The sequence below is a fragment of the Delphinus delphis genome, chromosome 5 (genome assembly GCF_949987515.2).
Source record: "Delphinus delphis chromosome 5, mDelDel1.2, whole genome shotgun sequence".
Classification (NCBI taxonomy): Eukaryota; Metazoa; Chordata; class Mammalia; order Artiodactyla; family Delphinidae; genus Delphinus; species Delphinus delphis.
Window position 1 is genome coordinate 130,459,389 of NC_082687.1, and position 14,070 is coordinate 130,473,458.

At 34.7% G+C, this 14,070-nt stretch overlaps 1 pseudogene; it reads right to left on the reverse strand.

Annotated features, from left to right (window-relative positions):
- Positions 1 to 702: 702 nt before the first annotated feature.
- Positions 703 to 1,515, reverse strand: LOC132426340 (putative tyrosine carboxypeptidase MATCAP2 pseudogene; annotated as a pseudogene).
- Positions 1,516 to 14,070: the final 12,555 nt, after the last annotated feature.

The window sequence follows — 14,070 nt, forward strand, 5'->3', positions numbered from 1 at the left end:
AGTCAACTGCCATTTTCCTTAACAATATTAGATAGATTTGTAGGCTAATATTGTAACATTATAAAATAAGTATCACATGTCACCCAGTATTAATATTCTTGTTAAAAGTAGGAATAAGAGGGCTTCCCTGGTGGTGCAGTTGTTGAGAGTCCGCCTGCCCATGCAGGGGATACGGGTTCATGCCCTGGTCCGGGAAGATCCCACATGCCGCCGAGCAGCTGTGCCCGTGAGCCGTGGCCGCTGAGCCTGTGCGTCCGGAACCTGTGCTCTGCAGCGGGAGAGGCCACAAGAGTGAGAGGCCCGCGTATTGAAAAAAAAAAAAGTTCCTTGGCAAGTATCAAGCCTAGACCCCAAAATGCTTTTAGGGGCCTAAGCAAGCTGAGAATGTAATATAACAGGGAGAACCAGAGTTACTTCATGCTCCATCTAAGGCATTCAAAATCAAAAAGAAAACACAAACACTTGTCTGTGGGCTGACGAATGGGCCATAAGTTTGTAACTCCCAAATGAAAGCTTGGAACCAGAATCTGAAGCTTTTTCCTAATATAGTTGCTTCCTGACACAACGTCTATATAATAGATTCTTTGTAGATTTTGATTAGTGCAAAGTAGTTTACATATGAGTTGTGACACTCGCTTGGAGATTTCTTGTCACATATTTACATGTTCTGGATGGGAGTTAACTATAAATAATTGGAATATTTTAAAACAACTCTTTTTGGCTTTCTATAAGATGGCAAATAATTGTTTTCATTACATAAAATGAAATACCACTACTGAAGTAGCATTTTACCTGCTTAAGAAACTGGTCAGGTGCTTTGTTGTGCTTGGTTAAGACACTTAGCAGAGAAGGATTAGCATATTCAAACTGAGGATTGTAGGTGAAGTCAGACTTAAGAGTCACTTTTTCTTTCTCCAAGTTGGTGGGCTTTATAGCAGTCAGTATACAAAATTTCCTTCCAGAAAATTCATCTCCTTTTTCAAAACTTCTAGACAGCTGAGACTGCGGCTTTGGCTTTGGAAAAGTAGGGAAATGGCGTCGCTTGACCTTTCTTTCATTTTGGGGTGTAGGTGGCAGTACTACGCTGTTTCCTGTGACAGAGATACCATGTGTAAACTTTACAGGACTTGACACTGAACTAGTGACAAAAACAGCAGGCTGCCTCTGTAGGCAGTACCAAGTACCACTGCTCATCACAGGCACTGGGGCTTTTATCTTGCGAAGATCTTTACTACATGAAGAGCTACGAGATTGCTGGGTTTTCTACATCTTTTGGAGTAGGTGGAGGAAGACTGTTTTAGTGAATGATGCTCTTTCTCCTCTTTGCTCTGTAGTAGGACATTGTAACTACTGGTTCCAGTTGTGAAAAATGTCCTTTAGTATTCCAGGAGGTAAATGTGGCATGCTTCTTTTGCTGTCAATGATCAAGGACTCTTCTGCATTTAGAATAGACTTCTTAGCAAGTTCTTGCTCAGGCCAGTGAAGCTTTTCCGTTCCGCGAGTGGACTCCAGCATCGTCCCAATGAGGCCGCGGGCGGCGGGCGCTGGGGGGCGAGGGCCAGACGGGAACCGCGAGGGCAGCCTCTAGCCTGCAGCCATGCCTCAGATGCGGGGTCGCGGAGGAAGGTTGCTCTGGGCGACTGGGTGCAGGATAAGGCGGGTAAGGACACACGAAGACGTGCTGACAGAGAGCTGTGAGCAGCGTTCCCTCCAGCCCGCAGGTGCTGGAAGGTACTCTGTATAATGTTATTTATATGACACTTTGGAAGAGTCAAATAAAATTTATAATGACAACACAGATTAGTGGTTGTTCAGTGCCCTGGTAAGGTGACTAGGAAGGGACACCAGGGAACAATGGGGATAATCTAACTTGATTTTTATGGTGGTTACATGACTGTATCAATTAGCCAAAATTCATCAAACTCTGCATGTAAAAGATGTGCATTTTATTGTGTGTAAATTATAAACCAATAAAGTTGATTTTGTCATGTAATATACAAGAATTTCTAGCAAATTTCCGTAAAAGAAAAATTGGGAGACGGTGGAGACTTTTTTTCCTACATTATTAAGCTACATTGTAATGCTACTATAATTAAAATTGTTTTCTACTATGCATATATGTAGACAGACAGGAAAGTGGGGAAAAAAGAATAGTTAGAAATTTATCTAAATACATAACAGAATTATAGCAGTAAATATAGGTAGAATTTCAGAGCATTCGGGAGAAAATTGCAAAGTAACATTGCTAGAAAAAACGGTTAAAAACCTGGTGAATATATAGAATTATCTTAACGTCAAATTTTTGCATCATCAAAAATTCTGGTTGCATCAGAGACTTAAACATAAAAATGAACTCACCAAATTATTAGAAAAAATACCGGCGTGTGGATGTTTGTGTTTAGCAAGAGACAAAACCACAAACCCCACACATAAAAATTGGTACCGATGGCTACTCTAAAGCAAAGTTATCTGAATAGCAGTAATATTACTGGAAAGAAAATCAATTTCAAAAACACAAACTGGAAAAAATTGCAATGTGTACAACAGATAGCATTAAATAAATAAATTCTTATTAAAGCAGTAGTACCAAATGAAAAAACAAAGACCACAACTCAACAGAAAGATGGGCAAGACGTATTTTATAATAAATGAAATACAAATGGCTGTTACATGTAAGAAGATATTTCCATATATAGTTTATTTGCAATGGGAATAAATCATGAAAAAGAATAAAAATTAAATGACTTCTATATTTATTTTTCTTTTGGTCACTATACCTCCCAATTATCTATGAGTATGCCTCACCTTCTATGCAGCAAATAACTTTTAAACTTTTTGTTGAATGATTGAATGAATGAATGTAGGGAAGTTGGGAGTGAAATTGATCACAATAATATACTTTGTATCACTTAATTTTAATGTGGAAAGTAATTATCAAAATAAATATTAAGAAATATTTTAGAAAAGTTTTGGTATTTTGAATGATGCATTTATGGAGAGAAAGGGCAGATAAAATAGAAATAAAGAAATCCTTACAGAGGTATTACCAATTGCCAAGTCTCTTAGTGTGTACAGCAGTATTGTTACAATTCTGTTTCACAAACAGATATGATCAGAGGGCTGTACTGACACTGGACAGGGCAATGAAGGTGCCTGAAGCTACTACAACCTCCCTCCAGTAGATTGATGAGTATGTTGAACCTATGGAACTCATACAGTAGATTCCATGGTGAATGTAAGGACTGATTTAGTGATTTAAAACTAATTCCTACACTTGAGCTTGAAACTAAGTTTAATTGTCATCTACCAGCTTTGGAAATGTGCAAGGCCCATGAGATTTCAACAAATTACAACTATAAAAAGTGACCACATAGAAATTGACTTGATAAGGACTTATGATGAGTTTCTGAGTTAGTTCAATAGCGATCCTTGTCATGATTTGGTAGTGAGATGTATATATGCTCAGACATAGATGCCAACCAAAATTATATTTGAGATGTGAAACAAAAGAAAATATTAATTGGCTAAGAAGAACCATTTTATTATACTGACAATGATATGTCATTCTATCTTTTTTCTTTTTCACTCCACCAAAATGTATAATGAATACATTTACATGTGATAAAGGAAAGAATAATGTGAATTGCAATCATGTAGCCAATTGAATTGTGCTTATTTCAAAAATGAAAAATAACACCCTTAATCCCACATTGAGTCCACTTAATGAGAAAGCTGGCAAGTAGACATTTTTGTTTAAAGTCCCAAAGATTTCACCAGTGTGACATTTTGGAATATCTGCTGACTACTTAACTTGCCAAATAATTGAGAATGAGAAAACTGTCAAAATGGGGGTTTCTAGAGATTTAAAATGAAAAGAAAGGTATAGATTTTTAAAATATACTATTTCATGTTATCGGTTTTTATCAGCGAATCAAAGACATATGATTATCCTTTCATTTGCATAGTCTCAACATCTGTTTAATAATTCAAAGTCAATTTGATAGGTTGATAATAGTCTGTGGCATGTTTGAGCCTGGTATGAGTGTCACATCATAATGGGACACTAGTGAAGTGGTCTTTTCTCTGATCCTGACATTAGAATTCTTACTTGACATGTACATGTCACTTGGGGGGGACGAGTGACACTCTCATCCATTTGTCACGGTGATACAGTGCCCAATCCTTGGTCAGTTGAAGTATTTCTCTATAGTTTAAATAATGACTTCTTGCTTTTTGATTTTTAAAGTGATTTTAATGCTCACAAGTTTGACAACTAGCCACTTCAAAAATTCAAATACTCTGGAAATAAGTACAGGGAATATTGTATCAACTAGTGCATGTCTTTTATTTTTTAAATATCACAAAATGGCCAGTGGATGTAAGTTAAACAGTGAATATTCTACAGTCATTTTTTTGTTATTGTTGAGATTACTTACAAAAGCAGCAATAATGGCGATGTGAGGATGGATTCTGTTACCTATGGGCTTTCCCCTAGGGAAATGGAATAAAACAACAAATTCAGGAGATGTTATTGGCAGTTTTATGACATATTTCCATAAATAATAAAAAGCATCTAAGACATGCAGGCAGAACTGTTCTGTGACATTCAAGGAAACCTCTTGTTCTAAAATTATGAAAAAAGTCACTTCACACATTTGTGTTCATTGTTAGGTGGATAATTTTGGTGGGGAAATGTTCATTGAGGAGAAACAAAATCAATGTATTTTGTTAAATCCTTGAAAATTTAAAAGTATGCTAAAATTTTAGTTCTTTGAGTGAGTTGGTACGTCTTTTCTGATATTTGTAGCCATGTTCCTAATCAATCAATACAAATTTTTCTATAAACTGTACATTTTTGAATACTGCATGAATTAATTCAACATATTCAATGTATTTGGGTACCATTGTTTACTACAATGCAATAAGTTATTATTTCATAGTATGGCCTTATTACTTCTTAATGGATGGGTTTAGTATTATTCTACTCAGTGCTGCCCAGCAGTGTCAAAGGAGCTTGTAATCACACCCGCAGAGCCAGAGGCACCAGAAAAGATTAAGAGAAAAGGCAGTCCCTCTGTGTTGAAATGAATGACCTTGTTCTACTATTCATCAGCAAGTGGTGGGGGATCATCATTAATTTTAGTTCATATGTTTTTTGCTTCTACTTTAAATCCCTTCTTGACACCTCTTGAGAGTATATGAATTATTATATCAGCAGGTATGAGGTACTGAAGCATGCAGTCTCATGCAGGGAGAAATCAAGCAGTTGAACCATTAAAATTAATGCAAATAGTCTGTTTCTATTTAAGAAAGAAAAGAGGGGAATCTTGAGGAAGAATTATACATAGTATAACAGAATTGTCTATAAACTACTCTTAAAAGTACATATTGCTTTAATCCAAAATAATTACATTGTTTTGCAATATCAACTTTCTTTTCATGTGTATTAATTCATTACAAATTAGCTATAAAAAGACCAGTCCTAAACTCTAAATTTACTTTTATTTCCCTTTCCTATCAATACAAGGTGTTTTTACAACCTGTTTTCCATCAGGCCAAAAGGAATTTTTGAAATCCATTTCTTTATACTTGTAATTCTGTGTTTTAAATAATGTAACCCATACCAACCAGAGAGAAATGAAAGATTCTTTGAAGCATTGCACACCTCCTCTTGAGTGTCTGCAGCAGGAAGATCCAACCCATAGTCAGAAAGGGTTTCTCTACATCTATCTTAAAGCATTACTGCCAAAACTTCAGGTTCTATTCTTGGGAAAGAGGAAAAAAATTCTCTATTTATCACAAAACATATTAAATCATCTTTTATATCACTGCTAAGAATCTTTTCACAGAACATAGTAATCTTTTGTAGAGTTCTCACAGTCTACCATTCTTTGACTCTTTTTCTCAAATGCTGTGTTCGCCAATTTCCTCCTTACTTATTGCCACATAACATGGCAATGTCCAAGATGTGTATTTCCAGTGCAAGCTGTTTATACATACAGTTTGGTTAGGTGGAATTTATTCTTCATGTGGTGTTTAAACCTGGGTTCTAGTTTAGCTATGTTTCCCTCCAGCAATCTATAGCCTTTCCATATCTTGATATCTTCATATTAAAAGTGATCAATAGCTTCTGTCTTTTTCTTAAAATATATGAAGTAAGTGTATAAGTTTCTTGGCATATTTTAAGTTTAAGGAATTATTATAGTAAAGATACTGTAAGGTAGACATAAGAATTCTAGAATATTCTCACAAACATGATGTTGACTTTCATCAACATCTGATTATAGAAACTAAAAGTCATTAAATCTTTTTTCCAATATCCGTTTTTCATGTTTGTAAATCATTTTGGTTGTGGCTTAGATAAATGAAACAGTATTATGAAGAGTTTCAAAATGCATGGCTTATCTTTGACAGGCATAGGGATTGTCTTTGACACTAAAACAACACAAAGAGAATGGCTTATCATAAGGAGTGCAGAATACACAACCTCTACCTACCATGAGTAATGGCTGATGGTATTGCTTACTGCTTGCTTCCCATTGCAAAATAATTATCTGGAGCAGATAAGATCACAAGATGGTTAATATCATAAGCCTGCCCCTGTTGCTAATATGATCTTATCAGTCACTGACTGATTACTTTCTAGGGAGAAGTATCAGCCTGTTCCCTTTTTTTTTTTTTTAAACTGGGCTAAGCTGCGAAGCAAGTACTATACAGTACAATAGTAAAATGAGCTTTTACTTTTTTCTCTGATAAATATTTTGCTCAGAGAGCTGTGTTTACCTCATGGGACTATTGCCAAAGGCAGAGGTTCAATTCCATGTGCTGAAATATATCATCATGTTTTGGCATAATTGCACTTCTAATGGCCCCTCAGAGAAAGGAATGTATAAGTGCCAATTACAGCATGGTACAAATAAAGCATTATTATGTGCTATGGAACAATCAACATAATGGCAATATAGTCATATCATATTACGTTCAGTTATTTCTATTTCTTCTATTTGAATCTCTCTGTCAACAAATGATTTTTTAAAAAAATGCCCCAAATGTGACTTGAATGCTATAAAAGTAATAATTTCTTTGCCAGTGATGTATGTAAAATAATCTATATAAATGTATATATAGAGAGAGCGCAAGATCTCATATATAGATGTGTGTGTAGATACCCATATGCAGATACAGATATAGATAGGTATTCCATATACAGATATAGATACATATATGATAGTCTACCACCACTTTGATTATTTAATTATTTAAATTATTTTATTTAATTATTCAAATTACTGTTCTGAAAAGCAGAAAATAACTGAGTAACTAGTTTCAGCCTCGTTAACATATGAGACATATGAGAAAGTGATAACAACCAAACACACTAAAAGGAAAAATCACACAAATAATAACTCAAAAAGAAATGTAAGTATAAAACACAAGCACTAAAATGAAATACAGATTGTTTCTAATGTTTGAAGGAAGCTCTTTTTTATTGTTGAAATAAATATTATGCAATAGGGGAAAAAATATATTACTTATTTTCTTCAAACCAAAATGTCTTAAAGGTGTACAGACTCTTGAAAATGATGTGCTGAATCAAGGGAATGCTTGCTCTAATGTCAGCATTGGAAAGCTGCCGAACGTCTTCTGATCTTGAGCTACATAACAAGTCAAAAATAAATTTTTTTCACTTCAGTTTTTTACCAAATCATAACCTGTTTGACAATATGGCAACACTACCCAGGAAAGAACCTTATTGGTTTGGGCATCTAGTTTAAAGGGAGACAAACCATAATTTGTCTGTGATGAAATGACCGTCATTCCTGGTGTGTTGTCCTTGAGCAACAAATTTAAATCTGTCACTGAGGAAGATAGACAAAAGACAGACAAAATCTGTCTTTTTCAGAATAACAGGTTATTGGTTTTAGAAGAAAATCACTTAATAAAATTTTATTTCAGAATTTTTACACTTTCACAATTACAGATTTATAGCAGAGTTTTTAATTATTCCAAACATAGAATATTTATACAATATTAAATATAAAAAAGGAAATATAAAGCCTATTTCATTAAGAAAGCTCAAATGGTATAGTTATGGGAAATATGTATACAGTAAATATTGTAAAAAATGCCAGAGAAAATATTTAGAAGAAAATAGGGTGGCAGTGTGGAGGAGAGGAAAGAAGAGATTAGAAATGAGACACACTACCGTATGTAACATGGACTGTATAATGTGGACTTCATTTGAATCAAGAAATTTTGAAATCTTTAATTGAAATTTTCTAGTAGATAAAAGTAAAATAATTACAGGTCTGTTCGGTGGCTTAAGTGGTCAACCATCTTAATGCTGGATTTGCAAACGTTATGAGTCATCAAAAGCTACAAATGTTTAACTTGAAATGGATTAAAGACTTGAATAAGACCTAAAACCATTAAACTCCTAGAAGAAAACATAGGTAGCAAACTCTTGACATGGGTCTTGGGAATTATTTTTTGAATTTGACACAAAAAGCAAAAGCAGTAATAGCAAAAATAAACAAGTGGGGCTACATTAAACTAAAAAACTCCTACACAGCAAGGGAAACCATTAAAAAAATGAAAAGGAAACCTATGGAATGGGAGAAAATATTTGCAAATCACATATCTGATAAGGGGTTAATATCAAAAATATATAAATAACTTACACAACTCAACAGCAAACAAACAGACAAACAATTTGATTAAAAAATGGGCAGAGGATCTGAATAGACATTTTTCCAGAGAAAACATATAGATGGTCAACAGGTATATGAAAAAGTGATCAACACCATTGATTGTCAAGGAAATGCAGATCAAAACCCCAGTGAGCTATCACATCAAGCCATTTAGAGTGGCTATTATCAAAAAGTCAAGAAATAACATGCATTGATGAGAAAGTAGAAAAAAGGGAACACTTGTGCACTCTTGGTGGAAATGTAAGTTGGTGAAGCCACTGTGGAAAATAGTATGCACGTTCCTCAAAAAATTCAAAATAGAGCTACCATATGATCCAGCAATTCCACTTCTAGATATTTATCCAAAGAAAACAAAAACACAAACTCAAAAAGATATATGCACCCCTATGTTCATGGCAGCATTATTTACAATAGCCAAGACATGGAAGCAAACTAAGTGTCCATAGATAGATGAATGGGTAAAGAAAATGTGGGAGACACACACACAATGGAATATTATTCATCCACAAAAATGAATGAAATCTTGCTATTTGTGACAATATGGATCTTGACCTTGGAACTTGTATCTTGAGGGCATTATGCTAAGCGAAATGTCAGAGAAAAACAAATACTGCATGATCTCTTACAGTATGTGGAATCTAACAACAGCAACAGCAAAACAGCTGAGCTCATAGATACAGAGGACATACTGGTGGTTCTCAGAGGTAGGGGGTCGGAGGTGAGGGAAATGGGTGAAGGTAGTAAAAAGGTAGAAACTTCCCGTTATAAAATAAATAAGCCATGGGATTGAAGGTACAGCATGGTGACCATAGTTAACAATATTGCATTGAATATTTGAAAGTTTCTAAGTGAATAAATCTTAAAAGTTCTCATCATAAGAAAAAAATTTACTACTATGTGATGATGGATGTTAACTAAATTTATTGTGGTGATAATTTCACAATATATACAAATATCAAATCATTTTGACATACATGAGAAAAAAATAGAATATGTTAATTATATTTCAATTTTAAAAAGCTGCAAGTAAAATTTAGTGTTTGTGATCATCAAACACCTTTGTCTAGTTCACTAGATTTTGTGTGCTTTCATTACATTGTTCTTAATTCATCATTTTACAACTGCATGTATATAAATGCTATTTTTTCACCCACGTAATAGATGCATATTCAAAATTTCAAGCAAAAATGTTATCAGTAAAGAGATTTTTATAATTTATGCATATGTAGAAGTTATATGTGTAACAATATATTAATTTAATATTAATGAGAAAATTTAATCAAATATGTTGTTGGTATATATTAAAGAATAATTGAAAAGTCCTTCCTCCTTTTTTTTCTCCATGGGTAAATGTTTCTTCTAACTTTATATATTTTCTGTGAATTAAACACCTTTAATTTCTGATACTAAAAAAGAGTATCATATTATTTTCCATATTTTTTGATATTAATAATGAATTTTAAAATATTAACATTAAAATTCTGTGAGTTTTCTGTGAATGCTATTATGTCAGAGTTATTTGTGCACTTTTACAAAAGCAGGCAGTCCATCTTGTTAGCTCTTTAACCATACTGTGAAAGCATAATTGTATTCTGTGCATTCTTCATTGACATTAAAATGATCTGTTAGGATCTGCAGGGGGGGTACTGGAACCAATCTCCTGTGGATACTGAGGGATAATTGCACTAGGTTTAGTGCTACAAGACCCAAGTTCAGCTCCCTTGGCACTTTTTAATACAACTACCAATGCTGTGGCTCAGTTTGAATGATTGATTTGTGGATGTTGGACTATTCTTGCATCACTGGAATAAAGCCCAGTTGATCATGCCAATCCCCATCACTTACATTACCACCTGAGTTCCACCTCCTGTCAGCATTATGGGAGAAAACTGCTGAATGAAGAAGAGAAATGAATGGAGGCATGTTTTGATCTATGGAGAGCATTGAGAAAGGACTTCATTTGGGTGGGAGACCTGAGGACTCGTGAGAAGGGGCCTGAGCTAAGCTGACCTGGCTTCCAAGTCTGGCTTCCTGTGTGACTTTGGATACATCCATTAAACTCTCTGAGGAACAGCTATTAAAGAATTTGAATGGAAAGCAATACACATACAGTAGATAGAAGTTAATTCAAAACTCTTCATTCGGGAGGACCTTCAAGATGGTGGAGGGGTAAGACGTGGAGATCACCTTCCTCCCCACAAATACATCTACATGTGGAACAGCTCCTACAGAACACCTACTGAAGGCTGGCAGAAGACCTCAGACTTCCCAAAAGGCAAGAAACTCCCCACACACCTGGGTAGGGCAAAAGAAAAAAGAAAAAATAGAGACAAAAGAATAGGGACGGGACCTGCACCAGTGGGAGAGAGCCGTGAAGGAGGAAAATTTTCCAAACACTAGGAAGACCCTTCAGTGGGAGAAACGGGGTGGGGGTGGGGGAAGCTTCGGAGCCACGGAGGAGAGCACAGCAACAGGGGTGCGGAGGGCAAAGCGGAGAGATTCCCGCACAGAGGATCGGTGCCGACCAGCACTTACCAGCCCGAGAGGCTTGTCTGCTCACCCGCTGGAACACGACGAAAAGACAACCCTCAGAATGGGAGAAAATAGTTGCCAATGAAGCAACTGACAAAGGATTAATCTCCAAAATATACAAGCAGCTCATGCAGCTTAATATCAAAAAAACAAACATCCCAATCCAAAAATGGGCAGAAGACCTTAATAGACATTTCTCCAAAGATATACAGATTGCCAACACACACATGAAAGGATGCTCAACATCATTAATCATTAGAGAAATGCAAATCAAAACTACAATGAGGTATCACCTCACACCGGTCAGAATGGTCATCATCAAAAAATCTACAAACAATAAATGCTGCAGAGGGTGTGGAGAAAAGGGAGCCCTCTTGCACTGTTGGTGGGAATGTAAATTGATACAGCCACTGTGGAGAACAGTATGGAGGTTCCTTAAAAAACTAAAAATAGAACTACCATATGACCCAGCAATCCCACTACTGGGCATATACCCTGAGAAAACCATAAAAAAAAAGAGCCATGTACCACAATGTTCATTGCAGCTCTATTTACAATAACCAGGACATGGAAGCAACCTAAGTGTCTATTGACAGATGAATGGGTAAAGAAGACGTGGCACATACATACAATGGAATATTACTCAGCCATAAAAAGAAATGAAATTGAGTTATTTGTATTGAGGTGGATCAACCTAGAATCTGTCATACAGAGTGAAGTAATTCAGAAAGAGAAAAATAATGCTGTATGCTAACACATATATATGGAATCTAAAAAAAATATGGTTCTGAAGAATGTATGGGCAGGACAGGAATAAAGATGCAGACACAGAGAATGGACTGGTGGAAATGGGGAGGGAGAAGGGTAAGCTGGGACGAAGTGAGAGAGTGGCATTGACATATATACGATACCAAATGTAAGATAGATAGTGCAAAGCAGCCGCATAGCACAGGGAGATCAGCTTGGTGCTTTGCAATGGCCTAGAGTGGTAGGACAGGGAGGGTGGGAGGGAGATGCAAGACGGAGGGGATATGGGGATATAAGTATACGTATAGCTGATTCACTTTGTTGTGCCGCAGAAAGTAACACAACAATGTAAAACAATTATACTCCAAACAAGTTGAGATCAACAATGTGTTCCTGTCCACCCATCCGTCTGTAAGAGTGAAAACTAGAGGTAAGTTTACTAGTTTGTTAAGATCTCTTTTCCACATATCTTAAAAATATGAATAAAAAAAGTGTGTGAAGAGAGCATTTCACAAAAGACTATTTTGCTTTCAAAGGCATATTTGAAAGTCTTAGATGATCCTACATATACAACTAAATCGGTATTGTTCAGTATTAGAGCATATAAAAGGAAATTATGACTGTCTACATATCAGACACGTGTGATTATTTGATCTGTTTACTTGCCCCTAGTGTCTGAAGACTTAAATTTATATAAAATATCTTTTTCAAATAATTTCTCTGTCAAAAATTTACATGGATTCCTTATTTCATTAGCAACTATTAATTATAACCTCTTTTGAGTTCACTCACAAGCCCTCTCTACTATGGCCTTCTTCCTGTTTAAATGTTTTCCCTTGAGTTGGCTCTATTCCTGCTTTGCTTCTCTTTACATGTCACATTCATCTACAATATTTTATGTGTTTCATTCTGACAGGCATTGACTCCTTTATTCCTTCAATGTGTTCATGAGCTTTTTATTTCTAAATGCAAAGTCTAAATATTTTATTAGCTTTTTCTGCTTACTTTATTCAAGGGTCCTTCCATCCCTGAATTCTGACAAAGTCTATAACTAGATTCTGTCAGCAAACTGATAATGTTTATAGCAGTACCTTCTATCTGCTTTCTTCCAAGAAATTATATCCAGGTTATTGTCATTAATAATACTGTATATTAAAAACATACATAACGAAAAAGAAAAGACAAATGATATATATGGCAAACATGTTAAATATTATTAACTTAAAAATTCCTACAAGCAACAAGGATATATTGGACAGCACAGGGAAATATAGCCATCATTTTGTAATAATTTTAAATGGAGTGTAATCTATAAAAATACTGAATAAATGTGTTGTACACCTGAAACTAATATAAAACTATAAATCAAATATACTTCAATAAACTATGTAAAGCTGTTGTCAGAGAATTTAAAGTAATAATCAGAAATGAGTTTAAATCCCCCCCCAAAAAAAAGAACATTTGATGACATGGCAAAACATATAACATACTGTGGGTAAATAAGGCCCTGAGACTATGTATAGCATAGCATAATTCTATTAAAAATTATTTTACATATATACATACACACTGTAGGCATAGAAAGAAAATACATCCACAGTTTAACAGTTTATCTCTGGGTAATAGAATTATTGATGATTTTTCATATTTTACTTAATAATTTTCTGTATTTTTCAGATGTTCCAAAATAAACTTTAAAATTTATAAAAAATTAAATTTGAAAAAACGAATTCCTACAAGCAAGAAAATAATAATGCCTAAAAAATATTAAAGACCATGCTCTAGTAATTCTCAGAATTTTAGAATAAGTATATTTAAATTTTTCATCATAAAATACAAAATAATACCTTAAACTGATAGACATATTAGCTTTTCAACAAGAAATTCTTGTATTTTTTTCAGTTCTAAGAAATAGTGTAAAGAAATGGATACTGTGATATATTGTTACTACCAATAGAAACTAGAAAGCAATATCCCATTATGAAGTGATAGCTTTAAACACATTCATATTTCTGTCGTGGCAATGCTACAAATGTGCCTTTTTCCTAGAGAAATAATGAAAACAATTTAAAAGCTTTAC